This window comes from Trachypithecus francoisi, unplaced genomic scaffold, assembly GCF_009764315.1.
Source record: "Trachypithecus francoisi isolate TF-2019V2 unplaced genomic scaffold, Tfra_2.0 Lachesis_group0, whole genome shotgun sequence".
Lineage (NCBI taxonomy): Eukaryota > Metazoa > Chordata > Mammalia > Primates > Cercopithecidae > Trachypithecus > Trachypithecus francoisi.
The window spans coordinates 143,192,155-143,216,102 of NW_022681453.1; the positions used below are offsets into that span (position 1 = coordinate 143,192,155).

General features: G+C 41.6%; 1 protein-coding gene and 1 long non-coding RNA gene across 2 annotated transcripts in view; one reads left to right on the forward strand and one right to left on the reverse strand.

Moving 5' to 3' along the window:
• SELENOT (selenoprotein T) overlaps positions 1-10,041 on the reverse strand; it is a 35,842-nt gene extending 25,801 nt beyond the window's left edge. Inside the window, exon 1 of the mRNA XM_033212324.1 lies at positions 9,808-10,041. The gene's annotated coding sequence lies outside the window, so the exon portion shown is untranslated. The remainder of the gene's footprint in view (positions 1-9,807) is intronic.
• On the forward strand, positions 7,533-10,843 carry LOC117084025. Its single transcript, XR_004437292.1, has 2 exons — positions 7,533-7,758; positions 9,591-10,843. It is a non-coding gene; the product is annotated as an uncharacterized LOC117084025 (long non-coding RNA).
• The last annotated feature ends 13,105 nt before the right edge of the window (positions 10,844-23,948 follow it).

A 23,948-nucleotide genomic window follows, 5' to 3' on the forward strand; every position in this document is an offset into this window, starting at 1 on the left:
TTTTTTTTTTTTTTGAGACAGAGTCTCGCTCTGTCGCCCAGGCTGGAGTGCAGTGGCCGGATCTCGGCTCACTGCAAGCTCTGCCTCCCAGGTTTACACCATTCTCCTGCCTCAGCCTCCCGAGTAGCTGAGACTACAGGCGCCCGTCACCACGCCCGGCTAGTTTTTTGTATTTTTTTTTTTTTTTTTTGAGGCGGAGTCTCGCTCTGTCACCAGGCTGGAGTGCAGTGGCCAGATCTCAGCTCACTGCAAGCTCCGCCTCCGGGTTTACGCCATTCTCCTGCCTCAGCCTCCCGAGTAGCTGGGACTACAGGCGCCCGCCACCTCGCCCGGCTAGTTTTTGTATTTTTAGTAGAGACGGGGTTTCACCGTGTTAGCCAGGATGGTCTCGATCTCCCGACCTCGTGATCCGCCCGTCTCGGCCTCCCAAAGTGCTGGGATTACAGGCTTGAGCCACCGCGCCCGGCGTTTTTTGTATTTTTTTAGTAGAGACGGGGTTTCGCCGTGTTAGCCAGCATGGTCTCGATCGCCTGACCTCGTGATCCGTCCGTCTCGGCCTCCCAAAGTGCTGGGATTACAGGCTTGAGCCACCGCGCCCGGCCGGATGACAGGATTTTCATCTTCTTTTTTTTGTTTGTTTGTTTTTGTTTTTGTTTTTTTGAGACGGAGTCTCGCTCTGTCACCCAGGCTGGAGTGCAGTGGCCAGATCTCAGCTCACTGCAAGCTCCGCCTCCCGGGTTCACGCCATTCTCCTGCCTCAGCCTCCCGAGTAGCTGGGACTACAGGCGCCACCACTTCGCCCGGCTAGTTTTTTGTATTTTTTTAGTAGAGATGGGGTTTCACCGTGTTAGCCAGGGTGGTCTGGATCTCCTGACCTCGTGATCCGCCCGTCTCGGCCTCCCAAAGTGCTGGGATTACAGGCTTCAGCCACCGCGCCCGGCCTCATCTTCTTTTATACATATCTGTATCTTCCAAATTTTTACATTCTAAATTTTTATAACAGCTACCAAGCTGAAGCAGAGGCAAACCAGGTAAAACCTACCAAAAAGAAACTGTATTGGCAACTATCAATTTATATGCATTAGGGATTTAGTAAGTGGGGGAGGGAATGTGTAGGATAGGTTATTATAAGGCCAACAACAGTGATGTGCTCATTTTTTAATATTAACTGATGACAGCTACTATTCTAGGCCTTAGAGATACAATCTAAAGCAAAACAGACAAAAATCTATGCCTTTTTGGCGCCAGCAACATTCTAATGAAGGTACAGTTAGTTAATACCTAAAGCTGTTTCTCTTGTCTTGCTTGAGAAAGGAGAAAAAAGAAAAAAAACAACCTGAGGGACTATGGAGAAAATGTCACAAAACAAAAAAGCAGTAGCTCATGTCTGTAATCTCAGCTGTTTGGGAGGTAGTGGAGGGAGAATCCTGAGGCGCAGGAGTTTGAAACCAGCCTCAGCAACACAGTGAGACTCCAGTGTCTACAAAAAAGTTTAAAAAATTAGCCAGGTGTAGTGGTATATACCTGTAGTCCTAGTTACCAGGGAGGATGAGGCAAGAGGATTGCTTGAGCCCAGGACTTACAGCAAGACCTCTGTCACTTTAAAAAAAAAAAAAGCAGAAACAGTAATCAAAGATTCAAAATAAGCACCTACATCCAAAAACATTCCGCAACAGGCAGAAGAAAAGGATGATAAAAGAGATGCTGAAGAACTACAAGGAAACTCAAAACCAAAAAGCAGATTTAAAACATATTTTGGGGCCCTCGCAATTAGGGTCATTAGAATGGCCACTATTAAGAGAACAGAAAGTAATAAGCATTGGTGATTCAGAGAGATTGAAACCCTTATACATTGTTGGTGGGAATATAAAATGGTACAGCCATTATGAAAAACAATATGGAGCCAGGCGCGGTGGCTCATGCCTGTAATCCCAGCACTTTGGGAGGCCGAGGCGGGCAGATCACGAGGTCAGGAGATCGAGACCATCCTGGCAAACACGGTGAAACCCCATCTCTACTAAAAATATGAAAAAAAAAAAAAAAAAATTAGCCGAGCGTGGTGGCGGACACCTGTAGTCCCAGCTACTCGGGAGGCTGAGGCAGGAGAATGGCGTGAACCCAGGAGGCAGAGCTTGCAGTGAGCCGAGATTGCGCCACTGCACTCCAGAATGGGCGACAGAGCGAGACTCTGTCTCAAAAAAAAAGCAAAACAATATGGAGGTTCCTGGAAAATGGAATTACCATATAATCCAGCAATCCCACTTCTGTGTATATATTCAAAATAATTCAAAGCAGGATCTTGAAGATACATTTGCACACCATGTTGATCACAGTATTATTCACAATAATCAAGAGGTGGAAGCAACCCAGATGCCCATCAATGAATGGATAAACAAAGTGTGGTATATAGATTTGAATGGACTATCGTGCTGCCTTAAAAAAGGAAATCCTGCCGTTTGCTGTAACATGGATGAAACTCGAGGACATTATATTAAGCAAAATAAGCCAGTGCCAAAAGGACAAATACTGTATGATTCCACTCATAAAGTGGTCCAAATAATAAAAAGTGAGAGTAGAAAAGTGGTTGCCAAGGGCTGGGAGGAAGGAGAGAGGGAGAATTAATGTTTAATCGATACAGAGTTTAGGTGTTGCAAGATGAAAAAATTCTAAAGCTCTGTTGCACAGTAATACAAATATGCTTAACACTAATGAACTGTGCATGCAGAAGAGATTAAAATAATAAATTTAATGTTATGCGTTTTTTACCAAAGTTTTCTTAAAAAACCTAGCAAGGCCTTAAAGAGAAAAAGTAATGTGGTAGAAAAAATTAAAATTACAGATCTGAATAGTATCATTATATATCATTATAGATGACTCTTAATAGACAGATCAAAGCTTTTTTCCTATAGAAAATACCTTATTTCTGAAGCCCACAAAACATTCACAAAAACTGACCATGTTTGTTAGGTCACAAAGAAAACCCAATAAGCAGAAACAGTAAACGTCATTCTCTGATTATAGTGGAACAAAATAGAAAAATTTTAAAAACCCAACCTGTCAGACCTCTGAGTTCAAGCTAAGCCATCATATCCCCTGTGACCTGCATGTATACATCCAGATGGCCTGCAGCAACTGAAGATCCACAGAAGAAGTGAAAATAGCCTTAACTGATGACATTCCACAATTGTGATTTGTTTCCGCCCACCCTAACTGATCAATGTACTTTGTAATCTCCCTCACTCTTAAGAAGGTTCTTTGTAATTCTCCCAACCCTTGAGAATGTACTTTGTGAGATCCACCCTCTTCCGGCAAAACATTGCTCTTAACTCCACCGCCTATCCCAAAACCTTTAAGAACTAATGATAATCCCACCACCCTTTGCTCTCTTTTCGGACTCAGCCTGCCTGCACCCAGGTGAAATAAACAGCCTTGTTGCTCACACAAAGCCTGTTTAGAGGTCTCTTCACATGGATGCGTGTGACACAACCCACCTTATGATCTTCCAGTAGGAGTATTAACTAATTCAACTATGTCAATATTTAAAATGTTATACCTTTTGTATTAACATTTTGCTTTTATGCATTTATTTCATGCAAACAATTGGACAAGTACACCATATTCATCTTGGCAAAGTAATTTTGTAAAAAAATTGGGCCAACATAAATGTTAACCAATAAATATTATGCCTGTTGATGCAAATCTGTATTTACTGACATGAAAACATAAGTGAGGGTGAGAAGCAAATTTTTTAAAAAGCATACAACTATGAATTGATTTATGTAAAATTATTTCATATAGTACGTGTCTATACAGAATCATTTTGAAGAAGACTATATAGACACATACTACTGTATTATATAGGATTTTTAACTGTCTTCCTTTTACTTATTTTTATAACTAAAATGTATTATTTTCATAACTAGCTATTTTCACGGATTTTAAAGCTGAGAGGAAAGTTTTCAAAGGCTTATTTAACAAAGATCTCATCATAGCATTAAACACTATTAATAATGAGGCCGGGTGCAGTGGTTCACGCCTGTAATCCCAGCACTTTGGAAGGCCGAAGCAGGCGGATCACTAGGTCAGGAGATTGAGACCATTCTGGCTAACACGGTGAAACCCTGTCTCTAGTAAAAATACAAAAAATTAGCCGGGCGTGGTGGCGGGCGCCTGTAGTCCCAGCTACTCGGGAGGGTGACGCAGGAGAATGGAGTGAACCCGGCAGGCGGAGTTTGCAGTAAGCCGAGACCACACCACTGCACTCCAGCCTGGGAGACAGAGGGGAGACTCCGTCTCAAAAAAAAAAAAAAAGACAATAATGAAAATAACAATAATAAGCAATTAATTGATAAACAGCAACATATAAACTGAGCTAGGTGTTTTAAACTGATCAGGGGACTTCAGCTTTCCTCATTTCCTGTCCCCACCCCCATATGATAAGTCAGGCTTCATTTGCATATGCTCTTCCCTTAGTTTGTAAAGCTTCTTCTCTGTATCTCTTGGTGGAGTTCTCGCTAACCTTTGAGACCTTTGAGGTGAATGACAAGTAGCCAAAAAAAAAAAAAAAAAAAAGAAAGAAAAGATTTCCAAGTGGCATAAAAAAAAAAAAGGCATAAACAAAAATTTAAAATATGTCCCCATCACTACAGGACTTGATTTATCAGCAGTTCATGCTAAAACCTACGCAACAAAATTTTTTCCTCACCAATTCCAGGCTGCTTGTCAATATTCCTTCCCTCCCACCAAAAACATTCATAGAACTCATTTATTTTAATTATCATTCCAGTGAATGGTGTAGCGTCACCACAGAACTCAGGAATCATCTTTGACATCTCTCACTTCATGCCACCTCTTTTTCCCCACAAACATATAATTCATCATTAAGAGCTGTTAAATTTACCACATAAAGATCTTTCAAATACGTCTCTTTCTATTTCTACCACCTCCTTTCTTTTCCAAGTTCCATCATCTCTTGCCTGGACAACTCCAAAAGCCACCCTAAATGGTTTCCCATCTATTCTTTGACTCCTGGAATGTCTTTTCCACAAGGAAACCAAATGGTCTTTGTTAAGCATGGCCTGCCAGACCCTCAAGCTCTTAACGGCACCTTCTTTTAGGTCTCTGAGGTCAGTAGGCTTAGGCTTCTCTGGTAAAACTGTGGTCTTTCCTACTATAAGAACACTGCACGTGTTATTGCCATTGCCTGGAAAGTTCTCGCCAAATAAATCCTATCCTTCGAATTTCAGTTCAAAGTTCATTTCCTCATGGAAACCTTCCCTGATCCTGACTAGCTATCTCTCATACCACCACATACATAATCTTTCTTCACAGCACTTAACACAAATTGAATTTTATGTGTGTGGTCAGTACCTGGATTAATGGCTGCATCTGCTCTTGCTGTGAAGTCCATGAGAGCACTGAATTGAATTCTCTGCCGGAAGCAAAGTGCCTGCACAGAGTAAGTGCTCCAATATCTGTTGAATATGCAAATATCAAGTCTACAGTAAAGTAACCAACATGATCTCTGTAACTCACAATTTCTCCAATTCAGCATTTTACTACTAATCTTGATGAGTATTAACATCCAAATCAGCCTTTGGTCTTTATTTTCTTGCTGTTATACTATGAAAGCCAAGGCTGAGTAGTTGTAAATTTAAATAAAAATCTGTTTTTGTAACAGTTTTTCATTTACCTCTTAAAACTATATTTAGAAGTTGGCTGTCCTAAAATTACAGCAGTAGATTCTCAAATTAACAAAACTTTGAAAATCCTGCCATATTCTGCTTATGTTTTGAAATCTCAATTTCATTTAATCTACTATTCTCAGCAATTCAATTGTCAAATGTTCAAGTAAATATTAACTGTAATGGGTTGTAGCCAATAATCTCTTTAAACTGCAACTAATTCAATGCTATAGATTTGATTACATGTTAAATCACAGCTACCTGTGAGGCTGAGGCAGGAGAATCGCTTGAGGCCGGGAGGCAGAGGTTGCAGTGAGCTGAGATCCAACCACCGCACTCCAGCCTGGGCGATAGAGCAACACTCTGTCTCAAAAACAACGGAATTTTAAGCTCTGATTAGAGAACTTCCTTTTTCTATGTTAAATGTTTTTTTTTTTTTTTTTTTTTGAGACGGAGTCTTGCTCTGCCACCCAGACTGGAGTGCAGTGGCCGGATCTCAGCTCACTGCAAACTCCGCCTCCCGGGTTCACGCCATTCTCCTGCCTCAGCCTCCCAAGTAGCTGGGACTACAGGCGCCCACCTCGTCGCCCGGCTAGTTTTTTGTATTTTTAAGTAGAGACGGGGTTTCACCGTATTAGCCAGGATGGTCTCGATCTCCTGACCTCGTGATTCGCCCGTCTCGGCCTCCCAAAGTGCTGGGATTACAGGCTTGAGCCACCGCGCCCGGCCTTCTATGTTAAATGTTAAACGTCCAAATAAGCGGAATAAATTTTTTCCAAGTATGAAGCCAATATAATCAAAAATATCTAATTATATTGCTCAATCGATATAATAAACCAAAGACTCAGATACACAAGTAAACTATGCCAGTCTGATAGGCTTCTTGAGATGGTCACATCTCTAGCATATTTAATTCCTGGCATATAGCAGGTGTTACACACAGCCTGGGCAACATGGCAAGACCAGGTCTCTACAAAAAATACGAAAATTAGCCGGGCGTGGTGGTGTGCGTCTGCAGTCCCAGCTACTTGGGAGGCTGTGGTGGGAGGATCATCAGAGCTCAGGAAGTCAAGGCTCTGTGATCATGCCACTGCACTCCAGCCTGGGTGACATAGAGAACTCTGCCTCAGAAAAAAAAAAAAAAAAAGGAAGAAAGAAAGGAAAAAAAAAAACGAGAATAGGTAAGTTACTCTACAAGCTTGATCTCTCAGCACTGTGTTGCTATTTTGTTGACTAACAATTGCAAAAAGTGGTACAATTACCAGGTGAGATATCGAGGTATAGTTATTTTTGATAAAGTACTCATGATCAATATGAGGGGAAAAAGTCAGTTGAAATGAAGGTAAAATAGTTCTCTTTTGACTGTTAGCAGTGGTAATTAACGAAAAACTGCATTTTATAATGCTGACTTCAAATGGAATTTTAAAATTCTCACGTTTATCCTCAAATGTATTAGCTTCCTGTCCTTTCTCAAACAAACTTGCAAATTAATGTCAAAAGATTCTAGCAAAACCAGAAATCCAATATTCACTTTACCACAAACAGATTAATCTATGGGGGAAAAAGCAACAAACAACAAGCTAAGGTGATCTGTATTTGGTGGGTCATATTAATAAAGTTATTTCCCATCTACAGATTTAAAAAAATGATCTCTGGTGGATAGTGTCAGAAAAATAAAAATAAAAATAATTTTTTAAATGGAAGTATTTTTGTTATATAACATGCTCAGGGTGACTGTAAAAGAAAATTATTAGGCTTTTGGGACAGGTCTGTACTTAAAAACAAAGAAAAACAAAGTATCAAAAGTTCAAGTGAAGTACTTACTACTTTTTTTTTTTTTAAGTTTAATTTGAAGGACTGAATGCCCTTCCCTACGTTTGTTTACACATTTTGAAAACCTTGCTATGAATAGCCTTGGTGGAAGATACACCTGGTAAATCATTGTGACAAGTGTTCCAAAACAAGCAAATGTAAAAGTGGTATTTTGGAAAAGCAAAAATGCAACCAAGAGATAAAGTAGGATACAGAAACATTACATAATTTGAAAACTGCAGTTTTGAAACTACTTAAATCTGTAAGTATCACAACCTTTAACAATCTTTAGGTTGGTAAAATGATTACTACCTTCTAATTTAAAAATTAAGGAAAAAAGTTAATGGTTAAACCATCCTCCCATTTGCAGTATTACATGAAAGATGATATATTCCAGGCACATAGTACACTGTACAGGGAGGTTTTTTGTTTCTTTCTTTGGACGGAGTTTCGCTCTTGTTGTCCAGGCTGGAGTGCAATGGGGCGATCTTGGCTCACTGCAACCTCCGCTTCCCGGGTTCTAGCGATTCTCCTGCCTCAGCCTCCCAAGTGGCTGGGATTACAGGCATGCGCCACCATGCCAGGCTAATTTTTATATTTTTAGTAGAGACGGGGTTTCTCCATGTTGGTCAGGCTGGTCTCGAACTCCCAACCTCAGGTGATCCGCCAGCTTCGGCCTCCCAAATTGCTGGGATTACAGGCATGAGCCAGCGTGTCAGGCCTTGTTTGTTTTTACTCAGGAGAAATTGCAATGTTTTTAGTTTTTACTCCAAAAATAAAGTCTCATCATCTTATTTTCTAACTCAAACATCACCTTAAACTGATTTTTAAAAATTATTTTAAAGATTTGCTTGGTCTTCAGTGAGTAAGCAAAAAGCTAGTTGGAGAAGTAGAAAAATCTAAACTTTAATATACTAATACATGAAGTTCTTTTTTTTTTTTTTTTTGAGACGGAGTCTCGCTCTGTCACCCAGGCTGGAGTGCAGTGGCCAGATCTCAGCTCACTGCAAGCTCCGCCTCCCGGGTTCACGCCATTCTCCTGCCTCAGCCTCCCGAGTACCTGGGACTACAGGCGCCGCCACCTCGCCCGGCTAGTTTTTTTTTTTTTTTTGTATTTTTAGTAGAGACGGGGTTTCACCGTATTAGCCAGGATGGTCTCGATCTGCTGACCTCGTGATCCGCCCGTCTCGGCCTCCCAAAGTGCTGGGATTACAGGCTTGAGCCACCGCGCCCGGCCTAATACATGAAGTTCTTAAAAGAAGGGTTTAAGTGAATGATGGCCAACACCAGCATTCCAATGTATCAGGACTCTGATGATTTACTAATCTGGCTATCCTGGGATGGTCAGTTTATCCTGAGAAAATGTCATCTTTGGGGGTGTAAGATTCTCATTTCTATAATTTTACAATTTTGGTGTTTTTTTCCCCAATTTTTGGAGCTTTTCAATCCCCACCCGCAACCTCACTTTACCGTATAAAATGCATCATTGCCCTGTTCCTAACGATTAGGTTAAAAACAAAATCATTTAAAGAACACTGTCGAAAACTGCCGAGATCTTTTCTGTGAATACACAAGACAACTGAAAGGTAGAACGAGATGCCAGAGCAGGCAACTCCTGGGAGGCAGGTGAGGGGTGAATGCGAGCGAACTGTCAAAGTTTAGAAGAACAACGTGCTCCTTTTCTGACACTTTGGAAATGGCAAACAGAACCAGCATCCCCAGACCTCCCCTCCACGCCCTCCAGCTGTCAGATGCCCCATTCGCAAACTCAACAGTCCCCCAGTAAGTCCTGGAGAAAAACGGCGTCTGTCACTCCCGGATCCTCTCCAACGACCCGAAGTAACCTTCACCTAGCCAGGCAACGAGGCCGCCCAACATAACCCCGGAAGAGAAGGCGGGAAAAGTGAACTGAGTAACAAATGCTTGGCGCTCCTCCGCTGACGCGGCGCCTACTCATCCCCATCTCCGCAGGCAGTCGGGGTGGCTATGGCGTGACGCCGCCGACAGGTCCTCCGTACTAACAGGTGTCCACCCGTCTTCGCCTTTCAGCGTTTAACCTTCTCGCGCCCTCTTTCCCCACTCCCACTGTTCTAGGAGGCAGAAAACAAGTGAGCAGTTGTACCTGGAAAAGGAGGGAGGCCTGACCGCTCTAAAAGGGCCCGCGAGAAGGCTGGCTGTGGAAGGACGCCCGCACCGCCCTGCGAGGCCAGCGAAGATGCAGCCAGCTAGGCCGCGAAGCCGGGGCCTCGCGTACCCAGCGGCGCCGAGCAGAGGCGCGGCGGGGTGGTCGGGGCCCACTGCACATACTCACCAAATCTGGAACTTGAGCAGCGGCCCCGTGGCGTACTGCATCTTTAATCTCTTGCTGGGCACGCCGCCCAGATTGGCCGAGGCCTCGCTCCGGACCATCGCCGACGCCGCCACTAGGAGAAGCAGCAGAAGCCTCATCTTAATTGAGCCAGCAGCTTCGGCCGCCCTCAGACTGAGACTGCAGCTAGCTCAAAGCCCAGGCGCGAGCTGCTCCCTACTGCGCAGGCGCGATCAGCCAAGGTCGGGGGGAGGGGAGCAGTAATGCGCCTGCGCGGCCCGGCGCCTGCGCGCACTCCTGGAGGGAAGAGCCGACCTGTTTCACTGTCCTGACTCACCACCATCTTGGTAGTGTGCAAGACTCTGGGACGGCATGAGAAAGGAAGAGAGGGAGCAAAGGAGCTGGTGGGGTGTCACAGGGCCCATGTATGAGGCAGATTTGAGTTCTATATCCAGTTTTGCAATTTATCCATTTATCTGCCTGACACACTTGGAAACACCTACTTGACAGCCCTGATTCAAGTGTTGGCGGATAGGAGGGAGGAGACTCCTGACCCTCAGAATGGTAATGCTGAAATTTTTGGGGTGCCCTGTTTATGGCCTTTTCTTTGATCTTACAATATTGCTTTCTCCTAAAAGAATATTAAACATAAGTTTTAAGAAACCTTTGAACAATTCCAAACGTATATTATACAAAAATAGAGTAACTACCTTAGCAAGCTTTAACAGTTACTAACATTTTGACGTTCTTGTTTTGTCTATATCTCTAAACATTTCTTCCCTTCCTGGGCATATTTGGAAGCAAATCTCAGACGTCATATCATTTCATCTCTCTCTATATAGTTAAACACGGTCTCACTGTCACCCAGGCTGAAGTGCAGTGGCATGATGATAGCTCACTGCAGCCTCACACCCCTGAGCTCAAGCAATCCTGCCTCAGCTTCCCAAGTGGTTAGGAATACAGGCACAGGCAACTATCCCTGGCTTACAATTATTTAAGCACATATCTCTAAAAAAGAACTATTATTTGAAAAAAAAAATGACCACAGTATCATTATCTCACCTTTAAAAAATAGTAATTGCTTAGTATTAAATAGTGTTCAAATGTCTCAATAACTACTTATTTTCCTACTGTTCATTTGTTAAAATAAGAATCAAAATTAAATTTATACATTGTCATTGGCTGATGTGTCTTTTAGGACAAGCCAAAAACTTTTAAGACCAGGAACACACCTGTAATTGAACAATTTTGTTTATTATTAATTGCAGCAAGAGGGATGCTATGGTTTGAACATGTCCCCCGAAAAGCGTGTGTTGGAAATTTAATGTCCAATGTAACAGTGTTGGGAGATGGGGCCTATGGGAAGGGTCCACCCTCATGAATGGATTAATGCCAATTATGAAAGGGCTTGAATGGATTAATGCCGATTATGAAAGGGCTTAAGGCTTCGATTTCTGTCTATTGCTCTTTCACTTTTGCACTCTCCTGCACATTTACCTTCCTCCATTGGACGACAGAACACAAAGCCCCCATAAGATGTGGAGCCCTTGATCTTGGAATTTTCAGCCTCCAGAACTATAAGAAATAAATCTGTGTCTTTATTAATTACCCAATCTCAGTTATTCTGTTATAGCAGCCCAAGATGGACTAAGACGGGGGAACGCACACCATGGGAAACCATGAGAAGACCCAATAAGGAGGTGTTAGGATCTGAGGCTTGATTGGATGATTTGGAAAATGAAGCTGGGGTGCTGAGTGGTTCTATTATCAAAGGTGTTCAATCCAGAGTGACTTTATCTTGAGTAGGGACTAAGTAAAATGAGGTGGATACCTGCTGGGCTGCATTCCCAGGAGGTTAGGCATTCTTAGTCACAGGATGAGATAGGAGGTCAGCACAAGATTCAGGTCACAAAGACCCAGCTGATAAAACAAGATACAGTAAAGAAGCCAAAACCAAGATAGCGACAAAAGTGACCTCTGGTCATCCTCACTGCTCATTATATGCTAATTATAATATATTTGCATGCTATCTCCTTTACTGCTTATTATATGCTAATTTAACACACTAGCATGCTAAAGGACACCCCCACCAGCGCAGTGAAAGTTTACAAATGCCATGGCAACATCTGGAAACTACCCTATATGGTTGAAAAGGAAGAGGAACTCTTTATTCTGGGAAATTCTTGCCCTTTTCCCCAGAAAACTCATGAATAATTCACCCTTGTTTAGCATATAATCAAGAAATAACCATAAAAATAGCCAATCAGCAGCCCTCAGGGCTGCTCTGTATATGCAGTAGCCGTACTTGTATTCCTTTACTTTCTTAATAAACTTGCTTTCACTTTACTCCATAGACTTGCCCCCAATCCTTTCTTGAGTGAGATCCAAAAACTGTCTCTTGGGGTCTGGATCAGAACCCCTTTCCAGTAAAATTAGATTTTTTTTTTTTTTTTTTTTTTTGAGACATAGTCTCACTCTGTCTGCCTAGGAGACCAGCCTGGGCAACATGATGAAACCCTGCCTCTACAAAAAATTTAAACATTAGCTGGGCATGGTGGCACACACCTGTAGTCCCAGTTACTCAGGAGACTGAGGTGGGAGGATCATCTGAGCCAGGAAGGTCGAGGCTGCAGTGAACCCTGATGGCTCCACTGCACTTCAGCCTGAGTAACAGAGTGAGACCCGTCTCAAAAAAAATAAGATAATGGGTGATACAGCTAGCCATAAAATGTCTTTAAACAATTGCCCCCAGCCATCAGGGGTGGTGTGACTGAAGTTCCATACTCCTGTTTCCCTGGACCTGATAAATTTTGCATACCTTGCCAGGCACAGTGACTCACGCCTGTAATCCCAGCACTTTGGGAGGCCGAGACGGGCAGATCACAAGGTTAGGAGATTGAGACCATCCTGGCTAACACGGTGAAACCCCATCTCTACTAAAAATACAAAAAATTAGCCGGGCGTGGTGGCAGGCACCTATAGTCCCAGCTGCTCGGGAGGCTGAGGCAGGAGAATGGCATGAACCCAGGAGTCGAAGCTTGCAGTGAGCCGAGATTGTGCCATGGCACTCCAACCTGGGTGACAGAGTGAGACTCTGTCTCTAAAAAAAAAAAAAAAAAAAAATTTGCATACCTTTTACAGCTCAAGCTACTCAGGTATTTTCCTTTCCTCGGGTCTAATTGTTAAAGCAGCAGCAGTCCCTCTTCGTGACCAAGAAAAGGAATGTTTGGTGTTTTGGGGGTAGCACAGTGACTTTTGGTCTGAGCTTAACAAAATTAAATATCTTTTTTTTTCCTTTTGCAATTTCTTTTATCTATATATCTCCCAACCTGCCCTGCCTCTTTGTCTCTTTTTCCCTTGCGACTTATTTGCTGAAGAAACCATGTGTTTGTGGGTTTTGCTGCTGATTACAAACTCATATACCATCCTTTTTTTTTTTTTTTGAGACAGGGTCTCGCTCTGTTGCCCAGGCTAGAGTGCAGTGGTGCCCTCTTGGCTCACTGCAACCTCTACCACCTGGGCTCAAGGGATTCTCCCACCTTAGCCACCCAAGTAGCTGGGACCACCACAACCTGCCTTTTTTTTTTTTTTTTTTTTAATAAAGATGGAGTCTTGCTATGTTGCTTAGGCTGTTCTCAAATTCTTGGCCTCAAGTGATCCTCCCACCTTGGCCTCCCAAAGTTCTAGGAATACAGGCATGAGCCACTGTGTCCTGCCATGGTGTACATTAATATATATCTCTGTCCTGTGTATTCTCTGTAAATTAGTAGTTACATCTAGAGGACTAGACACTTTTAAGTTTAATCCTTTTGACAAGACTATAAAGAAGGTGTTTTATCTTCATAATTTATTTTAAAAATTAGACATGAGTACAAGAACAGACACAGAATGATTATTGCCATTTAACATAACCCTTGCAAATAACAGATGGTAAATTGGTACCAACATGAGTATAAACAAAAAGCAAAACTCTGGCACTAAGATGGCATGGTAGTATTGATACTGGTGAGCTAGGGAAGATCTCGAAACACTGGTGGGACCCTTACCCTGGTTGTTGTCCAGGCTCTTGACACCATCTCGGGAAGGAATTCAACAAGTCAGAAAATAGTGAAAGTGGTTGGGAGTGGTGGCTCATGCCTGTAAACCCAGCACTTTGGGAGGCTGAGTGTGTCCATTTCAGTATCAAAAGTAAGAAATGAGATACCCCATATAAAAATTGATTAGCAAGCTCAATTATCTTGTGGTGGCTTCTTCATAATAAAAATATAATAATAATAATAATAATAATAATAATAATAAAATGGATACATGTTTTTCTCAGCATCTATTCCTTCTTCTGGTAATGGTACCTCAGTTTCTCTTCAGGGGACCAGCAAGACCCCATTGCACACAGCCTTGGGACTACCATTTGAGGTACTCAAAACATTCCCACCAGAGGTGTACCTGTGTCCAAAGCCAAAAGGTATTGAAGCTGATTAATTCTAATAGAAGAACCCTAAGGAAAGTTCTAGACCCCAAACTACTCTGGGTATTATCTTCTCCAGGGCCTCATTCTTCATCTTTTCCTTTGACTCTAAGAGCTACCACACATTTTGTTTGCAAACGAAGAACCCTAGCTTAGAGCCCTGTATCATCTTGGTTGATTCCTGAGAGGAGAACAGGGAACAGAGTGGCTCGGGAACAAAAACAGGAGAGAAGTTATTCTTATTGCATAAATAACTTTCGTATTTTAAAATTTTGTGCTGTTGTCATGTAATACTTATTCAAAAAGTAAATCAATGTTTTAGAATTCAATGAAAAAGTCCTTAACATAGAGTGTTAAAAAATTGAATTATGAGACAGTAAAGTGTTATCACATTATTATTTGTGTATTTTTTAAAGTACATAAAAAGGAAGACATGGATCAAAATGTTTTGCTTGGATATATTTCCTGTTAAACATATGTTATTTTGGTAATAAGGAAAAAAAGATAGCTGAGCGTGGCGGCACGCACCTGTGGTCCCAGCTACTTGGGAGGCTGAGGTGGGAGAATTGCTTGAGCCCAGGTGTTTGAGGCCACAGTGAGCCATGACTGTACCACTGCACTCAAGCCTGGGTGACAGAGCAAGACCCCATCTTAAAAAAAATACCAAATAGGTCAGGCGCAGTAGCTCATGCCTGTAATCACAGCACTTTGGGATACTGCAGAGGGGAGGATCACTTGAGTCCAGGAGTTTAAAGCCAGCTTGGGCAACATGATGAAACCTTGTCTCTACAAAAAATACAAAAATTAGCCAGGCATGGTGGTGCACACCTGTAGTCTCAGCTACTGAGGAGGTTGAGGCAAGAGGATCGTTTGAGTCAGGGAGTTCGAAGCCGCAGTGAGCCATGATCACACCACTGCCTCCAGCCTGGGTTACAGTGCAAGACCTTGTCTTAAAAAAAAAAAAAAAAAAAAAAAGAAAAAAAGGCCAGGCGCGGTGGCTCACGCTTGTAATCCCAGCACTTTGGGAGGCCGAGACGGGCGGATCACGAGGTCAGGAGATCGAGACTACCCTGGCTAACATGGTGAAACCCCGTCTCTGCTAAAAATACAAAAATTAGCTGGGCGAGGTGGCGGGCGCCTGTAGTCCCAGCTACACGGGAGGCTGAGGTAGGAGAATGGCGTGAACTCAGGAGGCGGAGCTTGCAGTAAGTGGAGATTGTGCCACTGCACTCCTGCCTGGGCGACAGAGCGAGACTCCGTCTCAAAAAAAAAAAAAAAAAAAAAAAAATTTAAATAAGAAATAAAAAGTTACAAAGAAAAAATAGAGAAGTAGAAAACAAAAATCTCCTCAGTTCTTAGTGGCTCCTAACCCAGAGCCAGCAGTCTTGGTGTGATTGGCCATTACCTCTTCCTCTTCTAGGGAACAGAGGGATGTCCAGAAACAAACTAAAGAGCTTCTTATAGGTCAGAGGGAGGTGGAATTTTAGTACCTTCTATGCAGGGTTGGCATTATGGGTATGTGACCTATGCAGTCACACAGGACCCTGTAGTTGGTTTAATGCTCTGTTGTCACAGCTTTGACATTCTTAATAATTTTGAACAAAGAACTTCACATTTTAATTTTGCACTGGGCGCTGCAAATTATGAAGCTGGTCCTACTTCTATGCCCAAGGCTGATCGCTTCTCTACTACCATTAATATTACCAAACTGTCCATTTGAAATTCCTTGAAAAAGTTTTTCACTGCAGTGTTTAAAATCCAAATGTCTGTTTGAACTTTGTGATCTAAATGTGTTATTTCAATCAATAAACTATGAGCCAGGCATGGTGGCTCACACCTGTAATCACAGCACTTTGGGAGCCAGAGAAGGGAGGATCACTTGAACCAAGGAGTTTAAGAGCAGCCTGAGCAACATGATGAGACCCTGTGTCTAAAAAAAAAAGTTATTTTTTGAGACAGTCTTGCTCGTTGCCCAGGCTGGAGTGCAATGGCACAATCTCAGCTCACTGCAACCTCCATTTCCTAGGTTGAAGTGATTTTCTTGCCTCAGCCTCCCAAATAGCTGGAATTACAGATCCGCACCACCATGCCCAGCTAATTTTTTTGTACTTTGTAGGAGAGATAGAGTTTCGCCATGTTGGCCGAGCTGGTCTCCAACTGCTAGCCTCAAGTGATCCACCTCCCCTGGCCTCCCAAAATGCTGGGATTACAGGCATGAGCCACCACACCTGGTGTATAACTTTTTTTAAAAATTTAATCAGGCATGGTGGCATGTACCTGTAGTTCCAGCTACTCAGGGGGCTGAGGTGGGAGAATCGCTTGAACCCAGGAGGTTGAGTCTGTGCTGAGCCATGATCATGCCACTGCACTCTAGCCTGGATGACAAACTAAGACCCTGTTTCAAAAAAAAAGTGTGAATGTATTGTCTCAGATATGACTGGGGGAGTGGGAGAAGAGCCACAAGCTAGGGACTTCAGTTTCCCTAAATGGGGACCAGATGTCCCTGCCGGGAAGAGGGAAGAAGATGCAAAAACAAAACAGTGGGCACAAAGATTCTCTCCAGTGAAATCACAATTCTAGGATTTGCTCTTTAGCTTCGGTGAATATAGTCAAAGAAAACTGTGCCTGGAAGTAATTTTGCCCAATAGTGTAAAGGCAAAAACCTCTGCTTTGCCAGGCCTGAGACTCTAAAAAATACAGCTGACTTTACGTCCCAAAAGGTTTGTGGATGTATTCCCAATCATATAGTGCCTGATTTGCAACTACTTCTGGGGTAAATCCCTGGGTTACCCATTCCTGGTTACCGGTTCCTCTCACTTCAAGAGTACTTATTCCCAACTCTCCCACTCAGTCCTCAAAAAAGAAACTGAGGTGGTGTCCTGGATGATGGCTCCCACTTAATTGCAATGTCTCTCCCTCACTGCCCCCTTTCCTTCTTTCTCTGTCCCTCTTATGTATATCTCTTTCTCCATAATGCCTTTCTCTCTTTCACTCCTCATTTCCAGTTTTTGCTTAATGATCTTAGAAAAATCTGTTTTCTTTCTTTCCCTTCCATCATTTTGTTTGTAAATGCTGGATTACTTCAGTCGTGGTTAAGCTTGAGAATGGTGAATTTTATACCAGGGAAAAGAGAAGATAAGCTTATATAAAGAATCAGTATCTAAAGCACAAAAAGCATCCTTGGGAATCTCCTAAAAATTATTTTCCCACACTTTTTCCTTCATTTTAATCTTGTTTTTCTAAAATAAAAAAAGTATTCAAACTTTCAACAAGAACTTTCATTCTATTTTCTTATTTCTTATTCTGGCATTAATTTTTAAATACTACATAGTTTTTTAAAGACAATTTTTGGGAGTTGTAGGTTCACAGCAAAATTGAGCAGAAAGTACACATTTCACACATACCCCCTGCATGTATAGCCTCCCTTACTATCAACATCCCCCACCAGAATGTGACATTTGTTATAAAGGATGAACCTGCCTTGACACATCATAATCAAAGTCCATAGGTTACATTAGGGCTCACCCTTGGTGTTGTATAGAATATGGATTTGGAAACATGCTTAATGACACATATCCATCATTACAGCATCATACAGAATATTTTCCCTGTCCTAAAATATTTACGCTCCCCACTAATACCTGGCAGCTACTGCTCTTTTCATTGTCTCCATAGTTTTGTCTTTTTCAGAATATTATGTAGTTGAAACCATACAGTATGAAGCCTTTTCAGGTTGGCTTCTTTCCGTTAGTAATATGTATTTAAGTTTTTTCTGTCTTTTCATAGCTTGTTGGCGCAGTTTTTTAAATCCTAAATATATTCCATTGTCTGGATGTATCACAGTTTATTCACTCATTAAAGGACATCTTGGTTGCTTCCAAGTTTTGGCAATTATAAATAAGTTTGCTATCAATGTATGCAGGTTTTTGTGTAGACTTAAGTTTTCCACTCCTTTAGGTAAATACCAAGGAGTGACATGCTGGATTGTATGTTAAAAGTATAGTAATAAACTATACTTAGTTTAGTAAGAAACTGCCAAACTGTCTTCCAAAGTGGCTGTACCATTTTGCATTCCCACCAGCAATAAATGAGAGTTCCTGTTGCTCCCAATCCTCATTAGCATTTAATGTTGTCAGTGTTTTTGGTTTTGGCCATTCTAATAGGTGTAAAGAGGTATTTGACTATCGTTTTAATTTGCATTTCCCTGACGATGTATGATGCGGAGCATCTTTTCATGTGATTATTTTCCGTCTGTATATCATCTTTGGTGAGATGTCTGTTAAGGTCTTTGGCCCATTTTTTAATCAAACTTAACTTCATATATTAAACAACTTTTACATATTTTTAAATGAATTTTCAACTTTAATATATAAAGTTGTTCGCTTACTGTGGAGTTTTAAGATTTCTTTGTATATTTTCGATAATCCCTCTTTATCAGATACATCTTTTGCAAACATTTTCTGTGGCTTCTCAGTCTCTTGAAAATTTAAGTTAAACTTTTTTTTTTTTTTAAATGAGCCTATACTCAGTTTTTGCATTTAAGGGTTTCATAGGCTCACCTCAACACCAATGGGAAAACACAGTCCTCTTTGCAAATAGTTGACTTATAAACAAACTGTTGGAACGAGATTCATTTGCACCAATAAAAGATCACTATCACAGAACAAGTTTAGGAGGAGGGTGGCAGTAAGTCTAATGGAAAAAGGCTAAAGAGGGTTAAGTTTGACAATGAGAAAAGACAGACTGGACAACAGTGTAAGACCCTGTCTCTAAATAAATAAATAAATAGCAGTAATCTAGGCTATTAAAATGGCAAGTTTTAAATGAGTGAACGTATTTTCCAATTATATTCTAAAATGTTGAATTCCTCATTAATTTCCCTATACTCCAGATCTTTAGAACCCTCTAGTGTCCATATGAGGAATTGGTTTAGGTGAACCAAGTAAAATGCTTTTAATTTGTACATTCATGTTATATATATATACATACATATGCTGGATGCAGTGACTCATGCCTGTAGTCCCAGCACTTCAGGAGGCTGAGATGGGTGGATTGCTTGAGCCTAGGAGTTTGAGACCAGCTTGGGCAACATGGCAAAATCTTGTCTCTATAAAAAATACAAAAATTAGCTGGGCATAGTGGTACATGCCTATAGTGTCAGCTACTGGGGAGGCTGAGGTTGGGGATCACTTGAGCAGTGATCATGTCATTGCATTCCAGCCTAGGCAACAAGGCAAGACCCTGTCTCAAAATGTATACATATATTATAAAATACAAAAAACCTTTAGAAGTGTGCTTGTCTAACTTCCAATTTAAGATAACACACTAAGCACATGCATCTGCCTCCCTCTTAGGATCTGAGTGACATGACAGGAAAGTGGTATAAGCAATAATTTTGTGGCAACATTGAAAAGAAAGAAGGACCAGTGGTCCAGAAACTGCAATACCTCCAGGAAAGAAGGAAGGACCAGTGATTCAGAAACTGTATTAAAAACTCTAGAAAACAGAAAGATGGATTCATAATAACTGGTTTACTTATCATTTCCACAACATACCAGCGGTAAAATGAAGTTTGGGGCTGGCGAAGTACTAGAGAGGTTCCAAGAACAAAATGGAGCATTATAGAGGGAAAGAGTGGCCTATGAAGCAGCAGCTCAAGAACAGCCATGTGTCACATAACAGGGATAAGTTCTGAGAAATGTGTCACTAGAAGATTTCCTCACTGTGTGAACATAGAGTGTACTTACACAAACTTAGATGGTATAGCCTATTGCTCCTAAGCTACAAACCTGTACAGTATGTTACTGTATTGATACTCTAAGCAATGGTATTTGTCTATCTAAACATATGTAGCATAGAAAAGGTACAGTAAAAATATGGCATAAAAGATAAAAAATGGTACACCCATATAGGATACTTAACTTGAATGGAGTTTGTGGGACTGGAAGTTGCTCTGGGCAAGTCAATGAGTGAGTGGTGAGTGAACATGAAGGCCAGGGGCATTAGTATACACTACTATGGACTTTACACTTAGGCTGTGCTAAAAATATTTTCCTTGTTTTAATAATCAATTAACCTTAGCTTACTGTAACTTTTTAAATTTATAAACTTTTAATTTTATATAATTTTTTGACTCACAGTAACACTTAGCTTAAAATACACATTGGCCAGGAACAAGCCTATAATCCCAAGATTTTGGGAGGCTGAGGTGGGATGATCCCTTGAGCCCAGGAATTCAAGACCAGTCTGAGCAACATAGTGAGACTCTGTCTCTACAAAAAGTAAAAAAAATTAGCTGAGTGCAGTGGTGCATGCCTGTAGTCCCAGGTACTTGGGAGGCTGAGGTGGGAGGATCACTTGAGCTTGGGAGGCAGAGGTTGCAGTGAGCCAAGATTGTGCCACTGCACTCCAGTCTGGGTGACAGAATGAGACCCTGTCTCAAAACAACACACAAAAAACACATTCACACACATTGTACAGCTGTACAAAAATATTTTTTCTTTATAGCTTTGCTTTAAAAACTTTCCTCTATTTAATTTTTTTTTAACTTTTAAAGACACAAACCCACACATTAGCCCCAGCCTACACAGGATCAGAATCATCAATATCACTGTCTTCACTTCCACATCTTGTCTCACTGGAAGGTGTTCAGGTGCAATAACACACGTGGAGCTGTCATCTCCTACAGTAACAGTGCCTTCTGGAACTCCTCCTGAAGGGCATGCCTGAGGCTGTTTTACAGTTAACTTTCTAAAGTAGGGGTACACTCTAAAATAACAAGTATAGTATAGTAAATACATAAACCAGTACCAGTAGCAGTCATTTATAATTATCCAGTATTATGTACTATACATAATTGTATGTGCTAGACTTTTTTTTTTTTTTTTAAGACAGAGTCTCACTCTGTCACCCAGGCTGGAGTGCAGTGGCGCGATCTTGGCTCACTGCAAGCTCTGCCTCCCGGGTTCACACCATTCTCCTGCCTTAGCCTCCCGAGTAGCTGGGACTATAGGCACCCACCACCACGCCCGGCTAATTTTTTGTATTTTTAGTAGAGACGGTGTTTTGCCGTGTTAGCCAGGATGGTCTCGATCTCCTGACCTTGTGATCCGCTCACCCTGGCCTCCCAAAGTCCTGGGATTACAGGTGTGAGTCACTGCGCCTGGCCTTTTGTGCTAGACTTTTATAGGACTGGCAGCACAGTAGGTTTGTTTACAAACAGCATGACTACAAACAAGTGAGTAATGTGTTGTGCTAGGATGTTACAAGGCTATCATGCCACTGGGCGATAGGAATTTTTCAGCTCCATTATAAGCTTATGGGACCACTATCATAGTTGCAGTTTGTCAGTGACAAAAACATCTTTATGTGACACATAACTGTAGCTGATTAGATCACTAGCTACCACACTTCAGGGCAAAGACTTTCTTCCCCCAGGTGCAGAAAACAAATGGTTGCAGCATTTCCTCTGGTCGTAGTCCTGCAAACTGCTCACCAAAGACAGTACTGAGCCTCAGATGATGTAGACCTCCTCAAAATCCTGAAGAGTAGAAAATGCTCCTCCCCTACAGAATACTTTTTTTTTGGAAATTGTGATGCCCCTGTCATCCTACAACCACACTAACAGGACACTTGCCAGTCACAAGACCAACTGTGAGCAGGCACTCAGCCCCGCATTCAGGGCAAGCCTTTGGTGTAAGCAGCTCTTTACAACCGCCACCATGTGCATGCCTACCACTTAACCTCATCGACTCTGCAGGGCTGAACTGTCCCTGAAGAGGTGTAATCTTATGGCTGGGCCTACGACTGACCACTGATCTGATGCAGGGATTACAGACAGTTAGCAGGTCTATGGCTGTTAATGGACTGTGTCTCTCCACAGAGAGCTGAAGAGCCAAGAATAAAATGCTCACCTTACAATTTACTTTTGGAAAACTCAACATCTTACCTTTTCGCCTTTTTGGATTGCAACAAAAACATCACAGAATTTCTGATACTAAATTTATTTTGGAATGTATGTTGTATTCTTTTTTACTTGGCAATGGGTATAAATTTAGAAAATGTTCAATTTAGGGTTTAACAGTTTGTCTGAAGCGGATTAGTGGCCCATGATCTTCATTAATCTTTTGGGCAATAAATGTTTAAATTGTTCAATCTGTGTCAAAACCAATCTGGCCCATTGCTTTCTTTCTTTTTTTAAACAAAGTTTAAGGCCAGGAGCAGTGGCTCATGCCTGTAATCCCAAAGCTTGGGAGGACGAGGCAGGTGGATAACTTGAGGCCAGGAGTTGGAGACCAGTCTGGCCAACATGGTGAAATCCCATCTCTACCACTAAAAATACACAAATGAGCCAGGCATGGTGGTACATGCCTGTAATCTCAGCTACTCAGAGGCTGAGGCGTGAGAATTGCTTGAGCCCAGGAGGCAGAGGTTGCAGTGAGCTGAGATCAAGCCACTGCACTCCAGCCTGGGTAACAAAGCAAGACTCTGTCTCAAAATTAGATGTTAAAATGCCAATTGTGGAGTCACATCTGATTCACTTAAGTAACTTGATCATGCTTCCACTAAATAAAAACAACAGAGTAATAACAGTACCAAATGTGAAAATAAATTGAGTAAAAAAACCCCAAACATAGTGAAGGAGAAAATCAGCAAGTAAAATAAAGATGATGATAATAGTAATAACAAAAAGTATTTACATTTTGTTGTTGTTTGTTTTGGAGGCAGGGTCTTTCTCTGTCACCCAAGCTGGAGTGCAGTGGCATGATTATGGCTCACTGCAGCCTCAAGTCTTCTGGGCTCAAGTGATCCTCCAGCCTCAGTCTTATAAAGTACTGGGATTACAGGCATGAGCCTAAATTAGTGCCTGGCCTAAATTTTCTAATGTGACGGACGTGACTCAAGAATTCCACTTCTAGGAGTTTACATAGTCAAGAATATAAGAAGCAACATAATTACATGGTTATTTCTGTGTTATTTTGTATTCTTCTACAGAAGGAATTAGTAATATTTTTCTGTAAAATGCCAGAGAGTAAATGTTTTAGACATTGCAAAAACATGACCTGTTGTAAATATTCAACTCTGCAGTTGCAGCATGAAAGCAGCCATGGAAAACAAGTTAATGAGTGAGCATGGCTATGTTCAAAGAAAACTTTACTTATGGACAATAGATTTCACATAGTTTTATACCATTTTCACATGTCATCAAATAATCTTTTGATTTTCCAACCATTTAAAAATGTAGGCCAGCTGCAGTGGCTCATGACTATAATCCCAGCATTTTGGGAGGCCGAGGTGGGCAGACTGTTTGAGCTGAGGAGTTTGAAACCCGTCTGGGCAACATGGCAAAACGCCACTGTTTAAATGGGGGGGAAGTCCAAATGTTAGATTCTGGACTTGGCTCTTCCTCTATTCAGCTGCCAACCATGATAAACACTTTAAACCTTAAAAAAACAAACAAACCATTTTCCTATTTAGAGCATGTTAAATCTTAGTTTTTCCCATAACGTCTTCCTTGATTCATTAGTTGTCCTTTACTTTTAAACAAACTGAAATTTATACTCTATATTGGTCTCCTCAGGCTGCCATAACTAAATACCAGACTAGGTGGTTTAAACAAAGGGAGTTTATTTTCTCACAGTTCTGGAGGTTAGAAGTCTGAGATGAGGATATCAACAGC